The sequence below is a fragment of the Mastigoproctus giganteus genome, chromosome 6, assembly GCF_048544385.1.
Source record: "Mastigoproctus giganteus isolate SK-2022 chromosome 6, ASM4854438v1, whole genome shotgun sequence".
NCBI classification, from domain to species: domain Eukaryota; kingdom Metazoa; phylum Arthropoda; class Arachnida; order Uropygi; family Thelyphonidae; genus Mastigoproctus; species Mastigoproctus giganteus.
In genome coordinates this window covers 21,963,369-21,986,203 of record NC_143580.1, presented here as the reverse complement: position 1 = coordinate 21,986,203, position 22,835 = coordinate 21,963,369, and the positions used below count along the sequence as shown (strand labels likewise).

The 22,835-nt window shown below is 39.4% G+C and overlaps 1 protein-coding gene across 2 annotated transcripts in view; it reads left to right on the top strand.

Annotated features, from left to right (window-relative positions):
* The first annotated feature begins 15,356 nt into the window (after positions 1 to 15,356).
* lwr (ubiquitin conjugating enzyme lesswright) overlaps positions 15,357 to 22,835 on the top strand; it is a 38,051-nt gene continuing 30,572 nt past the window's right edge. The window contains exon 1 of one of the 2 annotated variants that reach the window (XM_090375017.1): positions 15,357 to 15,513. The gene's annotated coding sequence lies outside the window, so the exon portion shown is untranslated. Of the gene's footprint in view, positions 15,516 to 22,835 lie in introns of both variants that reach the window. The other variant, XM_090375016.1, reaches the window with a different exon arrangement.

The following is a 22,835-nucleotide window of genomic DNA, read 5'->3' as shown; positions in this document are numbered from 1 at the left end:
TCCGACACAGCATGGGTTTGTTAAGGGAAATTCTTGTCTTACTAATTTGATTGGATACTATGATGTAGCCACAAAAGAACTGGATGCAGGGAATAACTTTGATATTATATACTTGGATCTTAGAAAGGCTTTTGATACTGTTGCACATGGAAGACTGCTACACAAATTGGAGCAGTGTGGCATTGGAGGCAAATTACTGCTATGGATAAAAGGATGGTTGAGTGGGTGAAGACAGAGAGTGGTAATCAATAGACACTGCTCTTCGTGGTCTAATGTTATTAGTGGAGTTCCTCAGGTTCAGAGTTGGATCCATTGTTATTTTCTGTATTTATAAATGATATTAATGATGGTATATCAGGCTTAATGTCGAAGTTTGCAGACGATACGAAGATTGGCAGGGTTGCTAAGGACACTAATGACAGTACACTGCTGCAACAGGATCTAGAAAGTTGAGCAGATGGGCGGAGAGGTGGCAAATTAAATTTAACATTGGAAGCAGTAATCCCAGAGTAACATATCAACTCTGTTGTACCACACTGACAGTGGTAGAGAATGAAAAGGACCTGGTGGTAATTGTGCAGGCAGATATGAAGTTTTCTGAGTAGTGCTGACGTTATGCAAGAGTAGCTAATGGTGTCTTGTCAATGATATACAGGAATATTTCTAGCAGGGATAGGGAGTTGATTATACCCTTGTAGAAGGCAATGGTCAGACCACACCTTCAGTACTGTATACGTGTCTGGAGGCCTCATTTTAAGAATTATATAGAGCTGTTGGAACCAGTATAGAGAAGGGCAACAAGATTAGTGAATGGAACAAAGGATTGCTCTTACGAAGAAAGGTTTAAGTTTTGGAAATTACAGTGTCTGGAGACTAAGCACTTGCGAGGTGATCTGATTGAGGTATAAAGCCTTGAATGGTTTGAGCCTTCTCAATGCTGATTGGAACCTTCCTCTAGCTCAGAATAATCGCCTGAGAGGGCATAAATTCAAATTTGGAAAGACGGTTGTAGGACAGATGTGCGGAAGTTTGCCTTTAGTCAACTGGTGGTTGATTGCTCGAACAAATTTCCATCTGTCGTTGTAGAAGTTAATTGGTTAAATAGATTCAAGGCAGAACTTGACAAACATTTGGAGCGAGTGGATGGGTGAAATAAGGGGTTTTTTTTGGATGATGCTATATAAGCTTACTTTCTTGCATCATGGGCTTTTGCTAATGCTAATCTACTAATGTATATTGTGTCTGTAAATTGCGTGTGTCCTCAGGTCGATTTGCCTATATAGCTAGACGAAATAATCCCATTTCTGAGAACAAACCTTGCTGTCTACGCCTGAGACTGACTAACTCAGCCACGGAGTGAAAAAAAGCCATTAGATTCCTTCGCCTCATCGACCGGATTCGAAACCACTGTGCTACATGCGCAGGCTGTACAGCCTTACAGTAGAAAAGCAAAAAAAAAAAAAAAAATCTTTCTTCGTGAGGGTAGCATAGTAGTTATAATCATTATCCTCGCCATACCGGTTGGAAAATGCCCAGATTCGAATTTCATCAGTGACGAGAGACATTTTATTTTATGAAACTAATTAGTTTTTAATTAGCTGAATTAGTTTAACATTCTCAGGAATTCTGTAAATAAACATATATATTGTTTGTTAATTGAGTGTGTTCTGTGGTCAAGTTTCTATTTTCGGCATGAAAAATCGTGTTTTCTGGAGAAAAAACCATACTACCCTTGCTTGTCTCAGCCACGTCGTGAAAATGGCCTATAAAATGACTCGTATCATCGATGGGACCCGAATTCAGGTCTTTTGCACACGGTGTGGCGAGGACGGCTATTCTACCATTTAATTTTTTTTATACACAATTTTAAATGCAGTCTCAAGAATTTTTATACATTAATTTATATGCAAGATTTATATATATTTTTTTGTACATTCTCATATATCTATATCCAATCTTTATAATACACTGGTGTAGAGAGTGTTTAGTGTCAAACGGCACCAGGGGTTTCCTCCATCTCCGCGTAGTATACACTGTGGGTGTGAAACAGAACACTATCATCGCGCAACACAGCGGCAACCCCCAAGGCAGTATGCGCTGGTCCCAAAGGAACCAGTAGTTGTTGGTGACTCTATTGTCAGGGAAACGGGGAACATGCTTTGTGAAAAGGATAGGTGGAACAGGACCAGGGATGTCTGCCAGGGGCAAAGGTTGATGACGTTGTAGAGCAGATATCATCTTTTAAGGGCACAAAAGGTGATATAGTTGTACACGTTGCACTAATGATATCAAGAATAGGAGACTGGCAGAATTGCTTAACAAGTACAGGTCACTGTTGAAAAAAAGCCGTGAAATAGGGTTGAATTTGAAAGTGTCTGCAATTCTGCCCAGACAATATAGGAGGGAGTATATGATGAGAGTCTTGTCGATCAATTCGGCCCTGGAAAGATTGTGCAAGGCTCAAGGGGTAGAATTTTTTTCAGCCTGGACTGTACTTGTTAACAGGAGAGATTGCTTCTACAGGGATGGGATACACTTAAATAGAAAGGGTGCAAGAATATTTGCTGATGCTACCGAGGCAGTGTTAGGTGGGTCGAAAAAACTGCTAGCTTGGGGGGAGACAAAGACCAATAGATTGACAGTAGCCACTGGCAGAGGTGAAAGAGATTCTTGCACTGCTTCTATTGGAATGAGCAGAAGCCTGAAAAACAAGTTGCAGGATATTTCAGAGACTGCTGGGTGTCATTGCGGTACAAGTAAACACATGGGTTATGTTAGGGTAGCTAAGAATAGAAATAGGTGCATGTCTATTTGCGTGTACACCAATGCTAGTAGTTTAGTAAATAAATTTGATGAATTTGAGGTATTGCTCAAAACATCAAAGGCAGATATTGTTGGGATATCCGAGACATGGTGTCACACAGATATAAGGAATGCAGAACTGGAATTTGGGGAGTACAACGTCTACAGAAAGAATAGACTGGATAGGAAGGGAGGAGGGGTTATGCTATTAGTTAAGAAATATATAAAATCCAAGGAAGTGAAGCCAGTGGACATCGCTGGACAGTGCAGTGTCGAGTCAGTTTGGTGTGACATAAGCATTGGGAGATCAAAATTGAGAGTAGGAGTGTGCTATAGGCCTAATGACTCTGATGAGTATAATAAGAAACTGTACAGGGAAATGGAGTAGGCCAGTAAATCAGAGAGTCTTATAATGGGAGATTTTAATTTCCCAGATATTGACTGGAATTTGGGGGCTGGTCACTCACACACTAGCAAGACTTTTGTGGATTTAATGGATGGTTGTTTTCTACATCAGCATGTTCGGGAGGCAACTAGAGGGAGGAACACTCTATCAAATTTTTTTTTTTTTTTATGAAATCCCCAAACACGAAAGGTATCAAAACCTATAGTACTTAGTACCGTGCATGGATTGAGGGAGAAGTGTGGGGGGAGGGGGATGCCGGAAACTTTGCTCTAGAGACTAAACATGGGTTTCACCACTTTAAGCCTCCAATAAGCAAAGTGGTGGTATTGCACCGGTTGATGAGAGTCATCTACCACCTCGAAATACATGATATACTATCATCAATATCATATAAATGATATTGATGATAGTATATAAAGCTTAATGTCGAAGTTTGCAGACGATACAAAGGTAGGCAGGGTTGTCAAGGACACTACTGACAATATGCTGCTGCAACAGGATCTGGCAAGGTTGAGCAGATGGGCTGAGGGGTGGCAAATGAATTTTAACATTGACAAATGTAAAGTACTACACATGGGAAACAGCAACCCCAGAGCAACTTATCAACTCTGTGGTACTACACTGACAGTGGTAGAGAATGAAAGGGACGTGGGGGTGGTTGTGCAGGCAGATATGAAGTTCTCTGAGTAGTGCAGAGGGGCTGCAAGAGTAGCTCATGGTGTATTGTCAATGATATATAGGGATTTTTCTAGCAGGGATAAGGAGGTGATTATTCCCTTGTATAAGGCAATGGTCAGGCCACACCTAGAGTACTGTATACAGGTCTGGAGACCTCATTTCAAGAAGGATGTAGAGCTGCTGGAACGAGTACAGAGAAGGGCAACAAGATTAGTGAATGGAACAAAGGGATGCTCTTACGAAGAAAGGCTTAAGTTTTGCCAATTACTGTGTCTGGAGACTAGGCACCAGCGAGATGAGCTGATAGAGGTGTATAAAGCCTTGAATGGTTTGAGCGTGCTCAATTCTGATGGGATTCTTCCTCTCGCTCAGAATAATCACCTGAGAGGGCATAAATTCAAATTGAGGAAAGACAGATGTAGGATAGACGTACGGAAATTTGCCTTTAGCCAGCGGGTGGTTGGTTGGTGGAACAGACTTCCATCCCTTGTCGTGGAAGTTGATAGCCTAAATAAGTTTAAGGCTCAGCTGGACAGGTATTTCGAACGAACAGAGGGGTGAAGTGGAAGTGTTTTGTTTTTTTTTTTTCTTTTTTTTTGGCTGATGCTGCATAAGTTTGCTTTCTTGCATCAAATGCCTCTACTAATGCTAATGCTAATGCTAATGCTATCAATGCCAAAGGTTTAAAAATGTATAGATTTTGTATATGTGTAGTGTCTTGTACCGTTGTTCCTTTGGTCATTTAGCCGCTGGGCCCCTAATGGGTTCCAACATTGTCCACGCCCTGCCCCATGGAGGCAGACCAGTACACCACTATTATAGTTATTTACTCTGGCAGGGCCTGCCACCCAATTTCCTGAGATTTCAGTGGCTATGACCTAAAAAAAAAAAAAAAAAGAGAGACTACAGATATAGGTCTGCCAAAATTATTACTGGTTATGTGATTTGATGTTATTAAGTTTTTGGGTGTAGGGCTCAGGCAATTTAGAGATGGTTTGGAAGTTGGTTATAAGTTAGAGAAGGGGGAGGGAGACTGAAGGCTGGGGAGGAAAGACAGCGATAAGGGATCGATAGAGAGAATGACCTCGAAAACAGTGGAGCAGGCCCATGCGAGGGGGGAAGGCGACCAGGCGTAACCTTTCCCCCGCCTAGGTGTTGGAGGAAAGAAACACGCATGGGAGCATGGCAAGGAAAGCTTAATGGCAGCAGCTGATATGTGCTTTTGAGTGTCATACCTGGGACGAAGGTCCCGTCCCATCTTGTCTTCTTTTTCAGAGTCTGGCGAGGCTGTCACACTTGGGACGATACGTAATGTGTCCCGCCAGAGTCCCTTTTCACTACGAGTTCGGAGCTTTCAGGTCTTGTCGTCAAGTGTGTGGTTATCACTGGACTGTGTCACTAGTACGAGTCTCTTCGATTTTTCCCGTATATTAAATCAGAATTAGAGATGTATGTTCACTGCAGTCTGACTTGGGAGCGGTTTCAGGGCTTCCGTCCATTTGGTGACTGCGTCAGCAGAGCTGCATAATATCACAGTTTGTGAAGAGTCGAAATCAGGAAGGTCCAAAACAATGTTGTCATTCATGAGACCGAGGTCCCATCCCATTATCGATGGTAGTCCTTGACAATCTTGCTTGAATTTGGGCAAGCAAGACGAATTAGTCAGGTGCACGTTCGTTCCAGCGGAAGCGGGTCTTCTTGTGAAGTGCTACTGGCAGTATTGCGTGAAGGCCTTGAACTCTCTCTCGCTGTCCAACAAGTAATGCTCCTGGCGTTTTGGATTGAAGTTAATTCTTGTAATCAGAATGCAGCAAAGGTTCTCATACAAAGGGCAGTCATACATTAGGTGAGTCTCACTCTCCAGCTCTCCACAGTGGCAGAGGGGATCATCAATAATTCCAAGACTTGAGAGTTTGGCTCTGATGGATCCGTGACCTGTTAGCATGAAAGTTGCGTACAGGCCGGGGGAGAACCATGAAGGAGACTTGGGATATACCTTGTTGATATGTGGAATAAATTATCCAGTGATATCTGCTTTAGTAGAGTTAGCCCATATATCTTGCCATGTCTGCTGTAAATGGAGGCTAAGGCGCTTCTTTTCAGCATTCAAGTTGTTAGTGGGATCAATGGTAAGTGTAAGTGTAAGTGTAAGTGTGTGTTGTTGTCTTACGGCACCAGGGGTTTCCCCCATCTCCGCGTTGCTTTCATTGTGGTGAACCAGTTCACTGGGAAATGCCAGAGATTTAAAAGTGTGTGGGAATTGTTCATGTGTTGTGTTCTGTACCGTTGTTCATCTGGCCATTTAGCCGTTGGACCCCTATTGAGGCCCAACGTTGTCCCACTTACGCCCCGTGGAGGCAGACCAGGAACCCAGTAGCTGTAGATTCACTCTGGCAGGTCCTGCCGCTTAATTTCCTGGGATTTCGGCGGCTTGGACCTTAAAAAAAAAAAAATAAAATAAAATAAAATTAAATTAAAAAAAAAAAAATAATAAAAAACAAATAAAAAAAAAGTATACATATATATATAAGTAAATAAAAAATCTGCGCTGTTGTAGGGGTAATGTCGCTTTGGTTTGCTAGGCCGAGTTTTGGGCGTAAGGTAATTTTATCATATTAAGTTTTTGACGTGTGGGGCTTTCGCTATGATGAAGGTAGAGAGGGGAGGGAGACCGAAGATTGGGGGAGAAAAGACAGAAATATGGGGCCAATAGAGTAGATAGCCCCAGTTTTCAGTGGGGCATGCCCATGCCCCACCAGAGTAGAAGTTTGGGGGTGGAGGAGAAGGAACAAAAAATGTCCCCTCCCCCCAAGGAAGTGGGAATAATAGGTGAAGAGGGCGAGGGTGTCCTCATATCCTGAAAGAGGCCTCTGAGGTCGGGAAAACTCATGTCTAAGAATATATAAATTCATACACCGACCATTGAATAAAATTTAAAATTTAATATGACTACAATCTTTACACAAAAAAAAAAAAATATTTACAATAAACTATTACGGAATGCTAAAAACTGTAATAAAAGATCATTTACAATAAAATTTGCTAAAATATAAAACATTAAAAGCGCTAAAAATCTGAAGCTTTCGGGAGCGTCAGCTCCCTTCTTCAAGAGTGATATGACTTCCTGCAACAATGGGTATTGAACGGGCCATTAATAAGTTTCCTGAGCCTTTAGCTAATGAAATCCGGGTGAAGTCAGCTGCAGTGTTGAGTCAGGTGAGGAAGGCACCCCCGAATCTCAGCCTTAGTCAAAAGAGAGCTCTAGAGGAATTGAGAAGAGACAAAGGAATAGTTGTTTTACCAGCGGATAAAGGGAGATCAACGGTGGTCCTGAATACAGAAGATTATAATAAGAAGGCATTGGATCTTCTGCAAGATAATAACACTTATAAGGTGATCCAGAGGAACCCGTTGGTGGGGCTGGAACGGCGAGTCAATAAACTGATACAATCCTGGTTGAACACGGAGAAGATTACCAAGGAGACTTACTGGTCACTACACACTACAGGTAGTCAACTCCCGCGATTCTACGGACTGCCAAAAATTCATAAGGCAGAAGTGCCCTTGAGACCTATAGTTTCATTTATAGGGAGTCCTTCCTATGCGCTATCAGGGTACTTGGCTAAATTAATTGCACCCATAGTGGGGCAGTCCGAATATGTTGTTAAAGACAGTAGAGAGTTTGTGAATTTTGTGGGGAATTTGACTATAAATGATGATGAGAGCATGATCTCTTTTGACGTTATATCTTTATTTACATGCATTCCTATTAGTCATGCAGTATATTGTGTAAAAATGGCATTGACCAGGGATGTCTCCCTTGGTAATAGATCACTTCTCGGTGTGGAAGACATTTGCACCGGGGTAGAATTATGTCTAGCTAGTACTACCATGTTGTTTCAAGGAACTATGTATAAGCAGGTTCGCGGTACTGCCATGGGTTCACCCATTAGTGCCACCGTGGCCAATCTGGCCATGGAGGAGTTGGAAAGTAGGGTTTTTAGTGGGTGTTCGTTTCCTATTAGGAATTGGAGAAGGTATGTTGATGATACCTTTGCCCTGGTCCAGAAGGGGAGGGAGGATGATGCCGTTTGCTGGCTTAATAGCTTCTCCCAATTTATACAATTTACCTCAGAGGTGGAAACGGGTGGTACCCTGTCATTTTTGGATGTATTGATCTCCAGGGTGGGTTTTAGACTTAAGACGTCAGTTTTTAAAAAACCCATGTGTGGTGGTCAATACACCCATTTCAATTCAGCACAAGCTGGACAATATAAGAATAGTGTTGCAAAAGCTTTATTTGACAGAGTAAGATCACACTGTACCACTTCTGAGGATAAAGAAAAAGAAATTAATCGTGTCACGCCAGAACTTAGAAAGTGCGGATACCCCCAGAGGATCCTGGATAGATATAGTAGAGGAGTGTCCGAACGTAGGGAGTCGTTCGTTCCGGTAGCCACCGCATACATCCCCTACTATCCGGGCCTTACTGAACATCTAGCAAGAATTTTACGGGGTTATGGGACACGCTGTGTACAGCTTCCTGGGCGGAGGCTGTGCACAGCTGTGTCTCAGGTCAAAGACCGCGTACCAAAAGATCTTAGTAGTGGAGTGGTTTATTATTATTATTATTATTATTATTATTAATGGCCATATGGTACAAGGAAGCCTAAGGCTTATGCTGCACCAGCCAAAAAAAAAAAAAAAAAAATTCCCAAGTTACCCCCTGAGAGGGAGAGAGAGAAGTAGAAAGGAATCACCAAGAAAGAGAAGAATGATGATATCCAGCTCAGGACCCTGGGTTTGCCAAGCCCATACTCACCAGATGTGAGCCCCCGGGGTTATAGAATAGAATGCCCGGATTGTGGGGAGTGTTATGTGGGGGAAACAAAACGGCGGCTCAGGGATCGTCTGGGGGAACATTTAAATGCCATAAGAACCGCTGAATACAACAAGTCTGCTGTGGCCGAACATTTTTGGGAGAAGCAGCATCAAATCTCCCCGGAGGACGCTATTATTTGGATCGTGCACATGGATACTGGGAGCGTAAATGGCTCGAGGGTTTACGGATTAGTTCATCCAGTAGGAATACAATAAACAGAGATAGAGGTATACGTATTAATCCTATCTTTGAAACAATTATATTAAGGTCGGATGAACGATTTTCTTTGCCACGTTCCCGAGACATTTCCGCTTCCAGTTCTGACCATGTGCCGATTGAACCACGTGGAGAAATACCACGTGTGGAGGTACCGTGAGCCTGCTACTTAAGGAGATGTTGCAGGAAGTCATATCACTGTCGAAGAAGGGAGCTGACGCTCCCGAAAGCTTCAGATTTTTAGCGCTTTTAATGTTTTATATTTTAGCATTTTTTATTGTAAATAATCTTTTATTACAGTTTTTAGCATTCCGTAATAGTTTATTGTAAATATTTTTTTTTTTTTTTTGTGTAAAGATTGTAGTCATATTAAATTTTAAATTTTATTCAATGGTCGGTGTATGAATTTATATATTCTTAGACACGAGGGTGTCCTCTTCAGATCGCCATCAAGCTGTTTGCAACTGTGCTGCGTTTAGTCTGTTCTCTACTGTCTGTGCTGCATTCCCCCGTCCTTGCTTTTCTCTTCCGTGTGATCAGCACTCTTCTTGTCCAAGTACTGGTCCTCTGCAGGGTTTCAGTTTTTTTTTTGTCACATTTGGCGCCGATTTTTGTCAATCTCTGTGTACGTTGCTGTAGATAGCTATTAGTGTTTTTCTCCTGGTGAATAAGTCTTGCGCATACTGGGAGAGTGCCCTATATTCATCCTCAGTGTCCAGGAAGTGGTGCTCCAGTCCTTTTGGAAAGTGTCTTAACCTTGTTATTAGTAGCCCTCTGAGGTCTTCATAGTGTTGACAATCATAGACTATGTGGCTCCAGCTTTCACTTTCCCCACATATGTAGTTGGGGTCCTCAACGAGTCGGAAGCCAAACAGCTTCTCCTTGTAGGGTCCGTGTCCGGTTAATAGTGTTGTCATATGGTACCCTGGGAAGTACCACGATGGCTGCTTTGGGTATATTTTCTGGAGGTCTGGTAGAAATCTTTTTGTTACTTCGCCTTTTGTAGTCTCTGTCCATCTTCTCTGCCAAAGATCTAGGAGGTGGGTCTGTAGCCTATTTTTTTCGTGTTTTAGGTTGCCCGCTGGGTCTGTCGTGTATCCTTGGTGGGTAGCGGCCACACCCCTGGCCAGCAAAAACAGTAGCCCCGCCTGAACTGCCTCCAGGTCCAGAGGGAGCGCTCCAGCAAGTACCTGCAAAGCTGGGGTACTTACCGTGCTGCAGGCGCGCGTTGTTGATAGCAGTATGGTCCTTTGGGTCATTTCTAGTGTTCTTTTGTTGACTACCAGTGTCGTTTTTAGATCAATGGTGTGGTCTATGAACGTCACCGATGTGCCTTTTGATAGTTGGTAGAGGAACTCGCAACGTATCACCTCCAGGTCCAAAGGAAGGGCGCCTGGCAGCACTGAAGGGCATGGATGCTGACAGTACAGCAGACCCTGGTAACGGTAAAGAGGATAAATCTTTGAATAGTTTCGAGCTTCTTTCTGTTTACTGCTATTTTTGCTCTCGGATACCATTTCACAGCAGCGCATGTAATCGCCGGATGAAATACTGCTTTGCAGAACAGCGAGAGAGTGCGGCGGTTGAGGCCCCAATCCCTATGCGTAATTCTGGCGACCAAGGCAGTATAGTTCCTTAACTTTGTTTGCAAGTGTTTCAAATGTGCGAGGGATGTAAGTCTTGAGTCCAGGATTATTCCTAGATATTTCAATTCAGTAGTGAAATGCATTATGGTCTCGTTTATCTTAATTTGTGGACGTCTTCTGGGGGACCCTGTCAGTAAGATGGAATTAGTCTTCATTAGAGAGATTTGAAGATTATGATCCCTTGCCCAGTTTTGTTATATCGAGAGAGCTTGATTTCCAGAATTTTCTAGTTGCACTCTACAGTCTGCACATACGGCCAGGATCAAATTATCTGCATAGGACTGGGAGATAACTTCATTCACGTTAGTGGTGAGAACGTCATCAAATACAACATTCCAAAGGAGCGGTCCCAGTACCGAGCCTTGGGGAGAGCCCCTGTAAACCTGGCGTGCAAATCTTAACGACCAACATTATTTCTAAAGCTTACGACCACAAAATCAAACGAAACAGCCTGTGGCGATTTGCCAAACCGAGGCCGTTCAATAGAAAGTTGGTGCTCCTGAAAAAATTTAAATCGAGAGGAGAGGGCTCACATGAACAGCTAAAAGCAGCAGTTCAGCATTTACAGATTCTCACAGACGTTCCATTGGTTTCATACAGTGCTACAGACAACGAAATGGCCAGTAGACAACATCTGGTTGACTTTATCCGTGGTGGAATAATTGGGAAGCTCGAGGAAGGTCGAATTGTGACGAATGTGGCTGCAGAATTCAGTATTGCCCCTAGCATCGTCTTCTGTACGTGGTCAGCCTTCAGAACGACAGGCACAGCTGTTCTAAGGACCAGTGATGGTCGTACACGAAAAGCAACGCCCAATGATGGCCGCTATATACTCCAACACGCCAAGAGGGACCGACACCAGATAGCGGGATCCATTGCAAACCAGTTGCCAACTAGATCCTTTTGCAGTAACACACTGCCATTACTGTCATTAACAATTCTGCCAACCTTTGTATCATCTACAAACTTCGACACTATGCCTGATATCCCTTCATCAATATCATTGATAAATATACAAAACAACAGTGGACCCAACACCGAAACCTGTGGGACACCACTAATAACATTAGTCGACGAAGAGTAGCACCCATTGATTACCACCCTCTGTCTTCTTCCACTCAACCATCCTTTTATCCATTGTAGCAACTTACCCTTATTACCATTCTGCCTCAATTTGTACAGTAGTCTTCCATGCGCAAAACTGTCAAAAGCTTTCCTGAAATCCAAGTATATGATATCAAAATTATTTTTTGCATCCAGTTCCTTTGTAACCACATCATAATATCCTATCAAATTTGTCAGACAAGACTTTCCCTTAACAAACCCATGCAGCGCCTGAATTATTTCTGCAGTCTTGTCCGGATGAACTTGCAATGCATCCTTCACCAGCGACTCCATTATTTTGCTCGGAAGAGAAGTTAAACTAACTGGTCTGTAATTACTCATGTCACCCTTCAATCCCCATTTGTGAATAGGGGATAGATTTGAATATCTCCAATCCGTGGGAACCTACCCTGAGTCCAAGAATGCTCTCATAATTATGGCTAAGGGTTTGCTTACTTCCTTTGCCGCCTCATTTAATATAACGGGATAGATCCCATCCACCCCAGGTGCCTTTCTTACGTTTAACTTCAACAATTTCTCATTCACTTTGCTCTTAGTTATTATAAAATCATTAAACACCCTGCTACAATCTGATAACCTTCTGGCATTTTCAAACCTTAATAATTCCTCACGTGTGAATGTAGATGCAAAATACTCATTCAGTTTGTTTGCTATCTGAGCATGATCATCAACAGTCGAACGATCGATATCAAGTGGACCAATCAGATTCATCCCCTTCCTTATAGAGTTGATATATGTAAAGAAATCCTTTGTCAAAGATTTCTCGTAATCTGCCTTCGCCTGCCTAACCTCCTTCGTGACTTGATTGCAGACTAGCTTATAGCTGCCATAGGCTTCTGTGTCACCTGATAATTTATGTGCATCCCATGCATTTTTTCTGCTCTGTCACGAGTCTCATTAATTCATTTGATAACCATTTAAGCCTAAACCTTGAACAATGTTTCTTAATACGTATGAAACTTTTAGTTTCATACCTATTAGAAACTGTATGTGGGTATATATGTATGTGTAGAAACTGTATGTATCTATAACATGTTTTGGTGGTACCTAGACCCAAGTAAAACTCCAACTTGTAAGTCTGGTTTAGAAACAGTAAAACTGTCTAAAGGAATGTTGTGTTTGTTTATGTAAACACACACACACAAGCACAGCCAACATCTAGTCAGTGGCTTCCTTGCACCCGTCTCTAGACATGTGTAATGAGAGCAGTTCTGCTCTCTAGTGCTTACTTGCACCAAGTTCACATCTATCGGACGTAGTGCAATACCAATGGATGCACTAAATGGCTTTACCATTAGAGGGGTGAAGTGTAATACCTACAAGCAAGATGATATAACGCCTTCCTAGATAGCGCAATTTAGAATTGCCGTCATTCCCACACCGGGTGGTAAAGACCTGCGGTTCGAATCTCAACAATGACGGGATTAATTTTTAAGGGTCTTTTTTACAACGTGGCTGAGTTAATCGGTCTCAGCGAGATAGTATGGTTTTTCCTCCCGGAAACTCGGGTTTGCATCGAACAAACAGAAAAGTTTGTTCCATATCGATCTGATTTACATTTGATCCATATTATTATGATTTGTAGAAATGATTGTATCGTTAATTTATGGATCAAGGTCTAAGGTTGCTACTTTTTTTTTTCTTTTTTTTTATGGTAGGGTTTTATATGCCTCAGAGTCTTAAGCCATATTGTGGCGTATGAACAAAGTCTGTAAATTCGTGTTTTGTGGTCAATTTTTCTGTTTGCTAGAGAAAGAAAAAACCGAGTTTCCGGGAGAAAAAATGTGCTACCCTCGCCTGAACCAACTAACTCAATCACGTTGTGGAAAAAGCTCGTAATATTTCCTTAGGTAGTATAATAGTTGTAGTAGTGGCATGTAATGCAAGAAAGCAAGTGTATGAGCTTATGCAGCATCAGCCAAAAAAAAAAAAAAAAATCACACCATTCCCTCCAAATGCCTGTCCAGTTCCTTCTTAAATTTATTTAACTTATCAATTTCCACAAGGACAGATGGAAGTTTGTTCCAGCAATTAACCACTCGCTGCCTAAAGGCAAATTTCCGCACATCTATTCTACATCTGTCCTTTCTTAATTTGAATTTTTGCCCCCTTAGGTTCGTAATCTGAACAAGTGGAAGGATCCCATCAGAATTCAGCGTGCTCAACCCATTCAAGGCCTTATACACCTCAATCAGATCACCGCGCAAGTGTCAAGTCTCCAGCCACTGCAATTTGCAAAACTTAAGAAGCCTCTCTTGGTAAGAGGATGCCTTCATTCCTCTCACCAATCTTGGTACCCTTCTCTGTACACGCTCAAGCAAATCTAAATCCTTCCTAAAATGAGGCCTCAACGCCTTATACAGAGTGACAATCACCTCCTTTTCCCTGCTAGCAAAATTCCTATATATCATTGACAAAACCCCATGTCCTACCCCAGCAGCCTGTCTGCATTGCTCAGAAAACATCATATCTGACTGCACAATTACTCCCAGGTCTTTTTCATTTTCTACCACCTTAAGTGTAGTACCACACAGTTGGTACGTTTCTGTGGGGTTACGTCTACCCATATGCAGTACTTTGCATTTGTCAAGGTTAAACTTCAATTGCCACTTCTTACCCCATCTGCCCAAATTATCTAGATCCTGTTGCAATAGCACACTGCCATTACTGTCATTAACAACCCTGACAACCTTTGTATCATCTGCAAACTTCGACACTAAGCCTGATATACTTTCATCAATATCATTGATAAATATAAAAAACAACCGAGGACCCAACACCGAACCCTGTGGGGCTCCACTAATAACATTAGTCCACGAAGAGCAGCATTCCTTAATTACCACTCTCTGTCTTCTCCCACTCAACCATCCTTTTATCCATTGTGGCAACTTTCCTTTAATATCATTGTGCTCCAATTTGTACAATAGTCTTCCATGCATAACAGTGTCAAAAGCTTTCCTGAAGTCCAAATATATGATATCAAAATTATTTTTTGAATCCAGTTCCTTTGTAACCACATCATAATATCCTATCAAAGGTCATTGATCAGTTTCGAACTTTTTGGGTCTTTTCCATCCGGTTCAGGGAAGACTGGAATTCTACTAAGTGTGCTATCTGGTTGCTACGATAAGGGTAGTACTAAGTTCCCCGAAGTGCCCATTTTTAATTGCTTATGCTATGAGAAATGGAATATTCTTATATTACAACTAACTTTTTTTTGCGGTATTTGTTTATTGTGTTTTATTTGTTTAGTTCCCTTCATTCATATAATAAAAATTTGCACTAATCAATTAAAATTTAGAAACTCATCCCTCATGTTCCAAACTTAAAAAAAAAAAAAAAAAAAAAAGTAGTTCTCAATCCAGTCATCCGTATGTAAACCACTTTCCGAGGGTTGCTCGTTACAGTTTACAAAACTCTGCCTTAAATAATTCTTGTTTAAATTATAAAATATCAGCATAAACGGGTTCAGGGATATTTGGTAAAAATCTTTCATTTAAATACTCTTGGACCGGAGGATGTGTATTTTGTTTTGCGTTGACAATTTCTCTGAATAGCGTCTGGTTGGAGATTGCAATTCGTTGAGAGAAGATATAGTCATTGTTTTATAAAAGTATCAAAATTGTGTAGAGTTTGTATTCTAGTTGCAATAAGCAAAATTTAAACTATTGTGATTTTGCAGGTCTGTTAAGTGTTGTGTAACTTAATATTAGGGCCTTTGCCTACGGCCAGCTTCCCCTACGTATATTGATATTCTTGTGTGAGTTTTTGCATATTTATCTTTATTCGTGTCTGTCATTTTTCTGTAATTACTCTGTGTTATTTTAAATAATGATTTCCCTAAAGACCCTGAATGTGCATGAGTTTATCCATATCAGTTGACCCATAAAATTAATTTTAATTTTTTATATTTTAATTTTTAGGTGTTTAAATGTAAGCTTGATTTTTTTCATTGTTTGGCTGAAAAAATTTATCAGTGCATCATATCATTAAAATTCTGCTTATATAGTTACTAATAGGTCTTTTATGAAGTAGCACTTTATAAATTTTATAAAAAAATTTCAAATTAATGTTGTGGAAAGTAATATATGTTTAAGTGTTCGACAAAATTTCTTACCCAGCAAAGAAGCTTCGTGTGCTGTAATTAGTATTCTGCTTTTTGTGCGGAAATTTTAAATTGATAAAAAAATTTATTTTTAAAGTGATAAAAAAATGTTTTATTTAATGATGCTCAGTAATTTTAAAAACGGTTTCAATATTTGATGGGCACTTAGTCCGCTCTGATGGCAGATACTAGTGTCATATTTAGAATTATTAGCAAACAGTATTACATTTTTTTTTTTTTTTTTTTTTCAGTATTTATTTGAAATTAATGAATTTTCAAAAAATGTCCTAAAAAGATTAGTGGAACAGGACAGTAACACCAAAGGAATTTGTTTCTTGTGTGCAAACCATTCTAATTGGGGGGGGGGGGGGGGTTGACTAGACTTGGTTCCAAAATGGAAAAAAGAGGTACCTTTCTATATTTTTGGTTGCCAAAAAATATAAATGCATATAAAAAGGCAGTGAAAATGAATAAATTTTCACTCTTTATTTAATCTTATATTTAAATGTTATCATATTAGGTGTTCCTCTTGTAACCCAACTAAGTCAGTATCTCTCTCCCCCCCCACCCCTTTCATAGATTGTAAAATAATTGATGATCAGCGTCTTTCCCTCATCATTCTGTTGCGGCATCAGTTTTAATGCTATGATACATGTTACATCTCACAATAACGTCCTGGTCTTTTCTGGTAGAATAGGATACTATCATGAACTGTCTTGGCAGCCTGTCTGCATTGTTCAGAGAACTTCATATCTGACTGCACAATTATCCCCATGTCTTTTTCATTTTCCACTACCATGAGTGTACTAATACCACACAATTGGCATGTTAATCTGGGATTACTGCTACTTGTGTGTGTGTAGTACCTTGCATTTGTCAATGTTAAATTTTTACTGCCATTTTTCAGCACATCTCCATAAATTTTTTTTTTTTTTTCAGATCTTGTTGGAGCAGGTTACTCTGATTGCTGTCATTAACCGCCCTGCCAACCTTTGTATCATCTGCAAACTTAGACATTAAGCCTGATATCCTTTATCATTAATATAGAAAACAACAGTGGGCCTAACACTGAGCCCTGGGAGCTCCACTAATAACATTACCTGATTAATAACCATTTTCTCTTCTCCCACTCAACCATCCCTTTATCCAGTGTAGTAACGTGGCCCTTAATGCCATACTGCTCCAATTTGTACAGCAGTCTTTTATGTGCAACAGTGTCAAAGGCTTTCCTGAAATCCATGTATATGATATCAAACTTATTTTTTTTCATCCACTTCCTTTGTTATTTCAGCATAGTCAATTAAATTGGTCAGATAAGATTGACCTCCTGTAACAAATCCATGCTGTAACTGCACTATAAGTGCATTCCTGTATAGATAATCCTGCATTATATCTTCAACCAGAGACTCCATTATTTTCCCCCAGAACAGAAGTTAGGCTAAGAGATCTGTAATTACTCAATTTTTTACCCTTTAATTACTCAATCAATTACCCTTTAATCCCCCTTTTTGAATTGGGGATATATTTGCATATCTCCAGTCCATAGGGTTTGCTTACCTCCTTTGCTGACTCCCTTAATATAATTGGATAGATTCCATCCACCTTTTTTATGTTAAGCTTCAACAATTTCTCTTCCCCCCCTTTCCTCTCAGTTATCATAAAATCATTTAGCTCCCTATTCATCATCATCATCAGTCATTTTCAATCCACTGCAGGATGAAGGCCTGTCCAGCAACTTTCCAGTTCCTTCTGTTTTGTGCAATGGCCATTCATTTACTATCCATGAACTTGTGAATTTCATCTGTCCATCTCCATTGTTGTCTTCCAGGTTTTCTTTTAGCTCTTCTTTTGTACCATTCTGTTATTTTCTTAGTCCATCTGTCATCATGTCTTTGAGCTGTGTCCTGCACAAATCCATTTCAGTTCTTTTAGTTTTGATAAAAATGTCCTTTATTTGTGTTTGCTGCCTAATCCATGTTTCTTTTCTTATCTAACAGTCTGATTCCTAATATAATTCCTTCCATTCTTTGCAGCATGGTTTTCAGCTTCTCTTTCTTTCTTTTGGTAAGTGCCCAAGTTTCACTTCCATAAGTCATGGTGGGGGGTATACATTGGTTCATTATGTTTCAGACAAATTGGTATATTTCTCCCTGCTATGTGACTATTTCTTGAATGTTATCCATCCGAAATTTATTCTTCTCTTGACTTCCAACCATTTATCATTATTACAGCTAATGACTTGTCCCAGATAAGTATATGAATCCACCTTTTCAATTACTGCTCCTTCAGTGATTATATCCCTTTCTGTGTCATACTTGTTCATCATTACTTTTGTTTTAGCCATACTCATCTTTAGTTCGAAATCCTTACTAACTCTGCATAATTGATTTAAGATTTTCCTCTTAATTCTTTGGGATTGGGACTTAAGATTACAATGTCATCTGCAAATTGTAAATGGTTTAGGTACTCTCCATTCACATTGACTCCTTTCTGCGACAAGTCTAACCTTCTGAAAGCTTCCTCAAGGGTGGCAGTAAACAACTTTGGAGATAGTGTCTCCTTGTCGAACTCCTTTCTCAATTTTAAATTTGCTGCTGTCTTTATCTAGTTTAATAAAGGAGGTAGCATTCTCATATATTTTCTTCAAAATCATAACGTATGGGGTATCTATACCTTGTCTTTCCAGTGCCTGAAACATTGCCTTATGCTGTATGGAGTCAATTGCCTTTTCATAATCCACAAATGCCAGGTATAATGGTGTTTTATATTCATTTGCTTTCTCCATTAGCTGTAATATCAGGTGAAGGTGATCCATAGTTAAGAATCCTGTCCTAAAGCCAGCTTGCTCTTTCGGTTGATTCTCATCAAGTATTCTTTCTGATCTGTTAGTAACGGCCCTTGTAAACAACTTGTAGATGTGGGACATCAGGCTAATTGGTGTATAATTTCTGATTTATCTCCTTCCTTATGAAAGCTCCCTGTTAGATTTTGTTAAATATCAGGAATTCCCCTTTGTAAACAACTCATGCATGAATATAGATGCAAAGAACCTATTCAGTTTGTCAACAGTGTGAGCAGGATTATCAAAAGCAAAACCATCAACGTGATTGACAGAAACAAGCCACATCCTACATGCCACTTTCCTCTCCACTAAGGGAAAGTAATGGAATTAGCTAAAAAAAAAAAAAAAAAAAGACGCTAAACAGCAGAAAACCTGCGATTTCGAAACGCAGCAGAAATCACAAAATGACTCGAAATAAAAGCAACACCTTACTTTTCAGCATTGAAAATTGTAATAATCTATCATTATGAATATATATATATTTTTTTTGACTCCTACTAGGGGGGGGGGATACACCAAGCACTAGAAGATCTGCTATTTCCGAATAGCAGAAATCATGAAATGACCTGAAATACACACCTAACTTTTTGGCACCAAAAAAACCTGTGATTTATTATATTAATGTAAAAACGATGGAAAAAGAAAGAAAGAAAAAGAAATTTGCCTATTCATCTTTCCTGCTTGGAGGAGAAACAATGATGGTAGCCTCAGTATTTTTCAACTAACAAGCTATCGAAAAGATCTAGTAACACTAGAGAGAATTAATGTTTCACAAACCGAAGAGAACTTAAGTTTCATGAACAAATAGTCACATGGTAAAACGGCAAATAATAAATACATAAAATTATACGTACAGCGATGAAAGGTAATGACCTACCAAGTAAAGCTAAGCACCTCCCTCTCCTCGACAGCACAAACAGCAAGGCATGTAGTTTTGTGTTTATTGTCAGACTGCGGGCTTAACTGCATTTTAATCAAAGAAGTCTTTTCCATTATTCTTTGCCAGAGACTTCTCATAATCTGCCCTAGCTTGCCTAACTTCCTTTGTGACTTGATTACAGACTAGTTTATTTCTAGCATAGGCTTCTGTGTCACCTGATAATTTATATACATTGCATGCATTTTTCTTCAGTGCCACGACTCTCATTAATTCATCCGACATCCATTTAGGCAAGCCTTGAACAGTATTCCTTAGTTGGTTTGAAAAGTCTATTAGCTCCTACTATTACATCCTTGAATGGTTCCCATTTAAAATTCACTGGTGGTAACGTCATCAATGGTCCCACTGTATAGAATTCAAAAACTGTCTGAGACCACTGTAGTCACTCCTCCAAAAGCCTTTCCCTTGACAGTAATTATGTATTTAAGTAAATCCCACATCAGCACACTGTGATCTCTGCCACCCATAAGGCCTTTTACCCTCAGGTTCTTAAAGCATGGAGATTTGCTGCTGATAATTAGATCGAGTATTGTTTTCTTTCATTGCTTCTCTAACATGCTGCTATAGAAAATGGGCATCCAATAAATCCACAAAAATTTTGCTAGTGTGCAAGTGACTGATCCCCAAGTTCCAGTTAATATCTAGAAAGTTAAAATCCCCCTAATTGTTCATCCTAAAATTATGAGTGGGTATGAGATGTACTTGGTACAACAACAGTAAGAGATCAGATTTATTTACGTCCATACTTCTTGAATTCTAATACAATCAGTGACATTGATCAAAAGTCAAAGCTATACTGAAGGAATACCAAACTTCACATTTATATTAGTGTGTAAGTTTTTTTTTTTTTTTTTTTTTTATCAGCCTGTTTTATCAGTTAGTCTTTTTATCACATTGTAATAACCACAAAGGCAACCGCAGCATTATTACCTTAGTTTCTGCAAAAAATCTGGCAGAATTGGATTTCTACAGCAAGATTAGGCAACCTTTGCTGGAGTATGGATCTAGTTCCAAGATCAGATTTTTTGTTCATGTGTACAGGGTGGTACCATAAAGTAATTTAACATGAAAATATGTTTCATTGTTACCATATTAATTTACATACAAGAAAACACAAGGACCAATTTTTTTTTTAATGCTTTAGAGGAAAAGGAAAATAATGCAAGTAAGGAATATTTTGAAAGTGCTATACAGATTAAGTTATGTATTTCACTAAAATATTTCAAAAGTAAACATTGTGCTATGATTTATATATAATTAATGGAAAGTAGAGCAGCAGAATTTGTAGTTAGCAAAGTAGTGTTCCCTTTGGATTGATGCAGTTGCATTTGAGAGAAGGCAACCGCAGCATTATTACCCTAGTTTCTGCATAAAATCTGGCAGAATTGGATTTCTACAGCAAGATTAGTCAACTCTTGCTGGAGTATGGGACTTGGTACTCACATTGACAAGATAGGTGCTTTTGCCCTCCTGTCATCTTTTAAATGCCAAACAAAAATTTAATTTCTTGTAACTCATAATATATCAAAATAAAACAGAAAATACTATATAATCATTTAGAGGGAAAGTGATTTAGATGAGGGAAAGGTGGACAGGATTTGATTTTGTTTACAAATTAAAAGAAAAGAAAGAAAAGAATTTGTCAGATGCCATATTAGCACTGCAGGGGTTAAACATTAGTATCAAAGTTTGAACAGACTGGATGTATTATGGAAAAAAAAAAAAAACTGTACTTTGGTCAGATTGAAACTGTTTCTGGGATTAGCACAACTAAAAAAATTATCCTCAACATCTTTCATTGCATTTGCCTTAGGGAAATGCAGTGCAAGAGATGTGACCAGATGTTTATAAATACCTAAGACATTTGTGCTTAATACAGTGCCCACAATCCTGAAACTGCATCCTTATATATCAGAAAGTCCAAAAGTTGTTACCCTCTGACTCAGAAGTCCATCTGAATTTTGCAAATCTGTGTATCACTCACAGTGAATATGGACAATAAATACACGCGTTGTGTGGGCTGAAAAAAACACACACAACTGACAAACCATTGTATGATGCAGTGCAGTTTCATAATTAGATCATAATTTTTTGAAGAAATTGTTAGCAGACATTTTGTTATTGTATCCATGAATAGACAAAGATATGCCGACATGTTGAAAAGTGTTGTTATTCCAGACTTCAGATGTGAGGGGGAATATTGGACCATGTGATCTTTCAACAGCATGGCCGCCCCCACCTAGTCACTTCGTTATTAAGAAAACAGTTTCATGGAGAAACATCCTAAAGAGGACAATCCGAATAGAGATAATGTGTCCTAAGATCAGCATTCTTCTGTTATTTATAATTTTATTACTAAAACCAGAGTTGTTAACCTTCTATGGCAGAACAGTGGTTTTGCTACTTATCAGTTTGGAGAGTCTAGATTTGATTCCCATTAGTGACTGGAGAAATTTCTAAAGTCCTCTTCGGTTGAGGCTGTGATTTAGTCTGGATTTTTCAGCTCATACAATATACAATCATCTGTGATCACACACTAGTACAGACAATACCCAGTCGCATAATATGGCGTTAGTTGTTGACGTGTGCCAAAAACCAATGACAGCTGTTAAGCTGAATGGCTCACATGATTTAACTCGTATCCTGGGAAATAATGCAAGTTTATAATAAAATTTATAATCTATTTGAAATGTATTGGCCTATATAGGAGCATTTAATTAAACGTCTACAGCAGTATATTTCAAGTAAAATAAACTACGAACAAAATATTTGGCCTCAGTAGCCCATGTGTCGTTAAGCCCACCAACAATGACAGCTTCTAAAACTTAAATTTAAAACTTGGTTCTGTTTTCTTATTGTAGATGTTTTATGTCAAAATGTTTACATATTTTTAAGTTATTTTGCCTGCCTATACAGAGGCCACAAATTCACCTGCATAAGCAATCTCTTTTTCTTTATGCCCACCAATACACCTATAATTTTTTGCATATATTCCACTGGATTAAGATTTTTATTCAGTTAACATTTGCATGAATTATTTGTATGAGCATTTCAAATATTTTCAGAGATTATTCTTTTATGTTCAATCTACCCAACTATTTGATTACTGAACAAAAAAATTCCACCCATCAGTCTGTGGTTTTATCATCTATTGTAAATCTTTAGGCATGGTATATGTACCTGATGAATGGGC